The 5,441-nt window shown below is 44.3% G+C and overlaps 1 long non-coding RNA gene across 1 annotated transcript; it reads left to right on the top strand.

Annotated features, from left to right (window-relative positions):
* Nucleotides 1-956: 956 nt before the first annotated feature.
* LOC120651306 lies at nucleotides 957-2,995 on the top strand. The gene is made up of 2 exons (XR_005666108.1): nucleotides 957-1,321; nucleotides 2,630-2,995. It is a non-coding gene; the product is annotated as an uncharacterized LOC120651306 (long non-coding RNA).
* Nucleotides 2,996-5,441: the final 2,446 nt, after the last annotated feature.

The raw sequence follows: 5,441 nt of genomic DNA, 5'->3' as shown, positions 1-5,441 counted from the left end.
GAATCCCCTGTTAGCACGACCAGGCGTTGTCTTGTCGGAACGGCGTCAGGCGTAGCTAGCGGCGTCGCCTGCCACGTAGCTGAACGGGCCGTGTAGCTTGCAGCGTAGGCGGCATGATGGAAAAGCGGCGTGCCGTCGTGTCCAATTAATGCGGCAGATGGGCTCTGCGCGGGAGCGGCGCAGGCGGCTGCACTGTGTACCTTGGTAATACACGGTCTACAGTGAGGACTGACAAAAGATGCCCCGCGTGCCGCGGCGGCAGGGCACGTCTCAACTATCCGCATTGAATGCGGTGGGTGAGCGAGCCTTCCAGCGGAAGACTCGCGCCCACGGAACACGTGGTGGCTCCGGACCCCCGCCGGTGGTATGTTAGCTCTACGCGCGCGTGGGAGGTCCGGACGGGTGTGAGGAGGTCCCGGACCCCTACGGGAGGTCCGGGATCTCAGTGGCCGGCTCGGAGCTTCCCTTCCTCGAGGACACGTGGCGTCTCTGGACCCGTCCCAAAGCGGGGAGCGGGCCCGGGGCCGTTGGCCCGGTGAGGTAAGAGCCTGTCCTGTGGGCCCCGGTTGCTCCGCCCTTTACCGCGTAGTTACGAATGACTACACGGGTCCTGTCTTGTTGCAATAGAAGTGGGTATCCTTACTACATGGTACCGACAATTATGTCTACTTGATGAAGCATAAGTCTGAAATTTTTGAAAACACTACACCACAACACCAAAATAACGACAGGAGTCAGTTGGTAAAAGTGCAATATTATCAATAGACAGTCCGTGAGTAAAACATAACAATAGATGGTCCGTCGATAATTCTTATTTCACAGAGAAACCGTCCGTAGGTAAAAGTATCTATATTTATCTATGAGTGGTCAGTCAGCAAATCTTGATATCTCGTCAAACTGTGCGTAGGTAAAAGTATCTAATTTTGATAAAGGCAGCCCAGTGCAGCCCACCAAGACCCATGAACCCTAAAGCTTATCCTCCATTCCTCCTCCCCACGTAGTCATCTGGCGGCGGCTTGCCCGCATCTGCATCTCGCGGTGCCTCCGCCCTCCGCCCACCCACGTCGGGCGCTGCTGCAGCCAATTCGCCGTCATCGGCTCATGGCTCCCCTAGGGCACCGCACTCCTCCCTGAGCTCAGGCCGCCTCATCCTCCTCCCTGACCTTGGGCTGGTGCTGCTCGTCCCCAACCTCGACGCCGACGCTACTCCTCCCCAACCTCGGCGCCCTCGCTGCTCCTCCCCGACCTCAGCCCAGCGCACCTCCTCCCCAACCTCGGTGCCGGCGCAATCTTCCCTGAGCTCCTCCCCGACCTTGAGTAGGTATATAAGTTAACGGATTGACAAAAGAATAGCGAGTCCCTGAAATTGTTTGTGGATTGGTAGAATAATAGCATGTTACTGAAACTAGTATTCGTGGATCGACAAAACCTTTGAGGTCTGAACCTTTGATAGAAGCTAGTGTAGGTTATCGATGGTGGTAAGGTTATCTGAACCTTTGAGCAAATAATATTTGCTCATCATTGTGCATTGTTCAGCTAGAACACATTTTAGTCTACCAGAATTACAGACCGCTATGGATTCTTTTCCTTAGATGATTACCTGATGTGTTGTGTGCCATACATGCCTTGACTTCAGTTGATCCATTTTGGCCAAATTTTATCACTAGCACTTGCACAACAGAAGAAAGGAAGCAAAGATGCTGCAAGCCTAGTATGTTAGGAATGGCCATCCATGTATGTTCTTGTTAACCTGAGCATATATAGATGTTCATGCATGTTATATTCCCTTGCTAATGGTCTTTTTCTTTGTTTTAATTAGTCTCAGACTCTCAGCATCTGTCCATGCCTGTTATGCTGCTTATATTATTCCTGAGCTTTATTTATCCATGCCTATGATGCTCGTGATGTTACTCCTGAGCATGTGTCCATGCCTTGTATTGCTTGTGTTACTATGAGCATCTGTCTATGCCTATGATGCCGCTTCTTATATTTTTCTTATGTTACTCCTGAGTGTTGCTTGTTTTCATATCTGAGGCGTTGGGCAATGTGCAGTAAAGTCATTTTACTTGCTATTAGCTAGTTGAATATAAGGCATTGGGCAATATGCAGTGAAGTCATTTTACGTTGCTATTAGCTATAATCTATGAGGCATTGGCTGTAGCTGTTATGGCCTATCAGTTTCACTCTAGCCTTGTGTTGTAATTTATTCTGACTTCTAAACCTTAAAATTTACCGCTACCTTGTGCCTTGTGACCAGAAGATTCTCCACAGGTAGAGGAGAACAAAGGATATCTTATCTGTGTGATTTATGGTCTTATGTTGCATAGATAATGGCAGTAGTAAATATGAAAAGTAAGCAGATTTAGTGCATAATCTGGTGATGATTCACAAGGTAGACAGAACAAAGGATGCCTTATCTGTAATTTATGGTCTTATGCTGCATAGATAATGACCATAGTAAATATGAAAAGTAGTCAGATTTAGTGCATAATCTGGTGATGACTCACAAGGTTCTCCTCTTTTATGTGTCTAGTAAAATGTCAGTTGCTATATGTATGTCTTCTAACTGATTCTGCTTTTCATTTCTAAGTGCTTGATTCCTGATTTTTTTTTCATTTGATGGTTGCAGCATCAGGTGGCTCCCTCTTGAAGCACCAGGTCAAGCTCAAGCCTCCAGCAAAGTTGCAAGCAACAAGATAATAACGAGGCAACAAGTTAACTTGGTGGAAAGTTAGTTTGTTAGGAGTTCTAAGTTTTTTTTCTAGACTCTGATGGCTTATATGCTTTCATGAGCTATGTTTCAATAGGAAGGACAGAGTGTTAGTAGTGTTAAGTGATTTTGGAGTTGTACTCAACGAGGACCAATGTTTGAATGGCTAACATGATAACTTGTATCATTCTGATTGATTGGATTTAGTCGTGAATGAATGTGGTTTGTTGGCCCACTATGCTTGATGTACTGAACTTGCAACTAAATATCTGAGACAATTGCACATTTATTTTTTTTAATTTATTTAAATGATCCCGTTGGATGGTCAGTTGGTAAAAACGGAGTTAACGTCAAACTGTCCGTGGGTAAAAGTTTCTACATACTGTCCGTTGGTAAATGTTAATATGTCGGACTGTCCGTCGGTATAAGCAGAGTCTGTTGGTAAAAACTTTTACCGACGGGATATGTCCGTCGGTATAACGGCTTATACCGACGGTTTGCTCATCGCTGTTTCGGTGTTGTGTAGTGAAAGTTCAAAGAATTTCATAATAAAGTTGAAAATCAGGTGTTGTGTAGTGAAAGTTCAAAGAATTTCATAATGAAGTTGAAAATCAGCGTGGCAAGAAGATTAAAGCTCTACGATCTGATCGTGGAGGAGAATATCTGAGCTACAAATTTAGCAATCATCTGAAGAGTTGTGAAATTGTTCCACAACTTACGCCGCCTGGAACACATCAGAGAAAACGGTGTGTCTGAGCGATGTAATCGAACTTTGTTGGACATAGTTCGATCGATGATGAGCCAGTCGGACCTACCATTATCGTTTTGGGGTTACGCTCTAGAAACAGCAACTTTCACACTAAACAGGGCACCATCTAAATTCGTAGCTAGGACAGCATATGAGATATGGACTGGGAAGACTCCCAGTTTATCTTTTCTAAAGATTTGGGGTTGTAAAGTATTTGTCAAATACTTACAGTCTGATAAGCTTACACCCAAATTGGATAAGTGCATTTTCGTGGGATACTCAAAGGAAACTTTGGGGTATTACTTCTACAACCGATCTGAGGGCAAAGTGTTTGTTGCTCGAAATGGAGTTTTCCTAGACAAAGAGTTTCTCGAAGGAGAGAAAAGTAGAAGAACGATGCAACTTGAAGAAGTTCGAGATGAGCCAATAGGTTCAGACTCTACAAGTGACGCTAATGTAGCTGAACAAGTTGAGTCACCTACGGCAAGGGATGCACCGCCACAACCACGAAGGTCGGCAAGGCTCTCCCAAGTGCGGAAATTATTATTGTTGGACAATGATGAGCCTGCGACATATGCAGAAGCGATAACCCTGACTCCTTGAAATGGCAAGAAGCCATGGAATCCGAAATAGAATCCATGAGAGAAAATCAAGTTTGGAACTTGATTGACCCACCTGATGGTGTCAAAACCATAGAGTGCATGTGGATCTATAAAAAGAAGAAAGATATGGATGGAAATGTTCACATCCACAAAGCTTGACTTCTTGCAAAAAGTTTTCGACAAGTTTAAGGAGTTGACTATGACGAGACGTTCTTGCCCGTAGTGATGCTTAAATCTGTTCGGATTATTCTAGCTATTACTGTATATTTCGATTACGAGATTTAGCATATGGATGTCAAAACAGATTTCCTTAATAGGAAATCTGACCGAGGACGTGCATATGATGCAGCCCGATGGTTTTGTCGATCCAAGCAATGCTGGAAAGATATGCAAGCTTCGTAAATCCATTTATGGATTGAAGCAAGCATCTCAGAGTCGGAATATTCGTTTTGATGAAGTAGTCAAAGGGTTTGGCTTCATTAAAAACGAAGAAGAGGCTTGTGTTTACAAGAAGGAAAGTGGGAGCTCTGTTGCATTTCTAATCCTGTATGTGGATGACATATTGTTGATTGGAAATGACATTTCTATGCTTGAGTCCATAAAGACTTCACTGAAAAATAGTTTTCCGATGAATGATTTAGGGGAAGCAGCATACATTCTCGGCATAAAGATCTATAGAGATAGATCTAGAAGGCTTATAGGTCTAAGCCAGGATACTTATATTGACAAAGTGTTGAAACGGTTCAACATGGAAAAGGCAAAGAAAGAGTTCTTGCCTATGTCACATGGCATACATCTTAGCAAGACTCAGTGTCCTACGACTGCTGATGAGCGGGAGCATATGAGCAAAGTTCCATATGCCTCGACAATTGGATCTATTATGTATGCAATGATAAGTACCCGCCCAGATGTTTCTTATGCTCTAAGTATTACGAGCAGGTACTAGTCTGATCCAGGTGAGAGTCATTGGACAGCTGCGAAAAACATTCTTAAGTACTTGAGAAGAACCAAGAATGTGTTTCTAGTCTATGGAGGTGAGGACGTTGTAATAGGTTACACCGATGCTAGTTTCCAAACCGACAAAGACGATTCAAAGTCCCAATCAAGTTTTGTGTTCACAATAAATGGTGGTACTGTTATCTACAAGAGTTCCAAGCAGGTCTGAGACCGTAACCGATTCTACAACGGAAACCGAGTACATCGCAGTTTCGGAAGCTGCGAAGGAAGGTGTTTGGATAAGGAAGTTCTTTATTGAGCTTGGTGTGTTCCCAAATGCATCCAGTCCACTGGATCTTTACTGTGACAACAGTGGGGCTATTGCGCAAGCAAAGGAGCCACGGAATTACCAAAAGAGCAAACATGTTATGCGGCGATTTCATCT

Source organism: Panicum virgatum, chromosome 9K, assembly GCF_016808335.1.
Source record: "Panicum virgatum strain AP13 chromosome 9K, P.virgatum_v5, whole genome shotgun sequence".
NCBI classification, from domain to species: domain Eukaryota; kingdom Viridiplantae; phylum Streptophyta; class Magnoliopsida; order Poales; family Poaceae; genus Panicum; species Panicum virgatum.
This window is presented reverse-complemented; position numbering and strand designations above follow the sequence as displayed.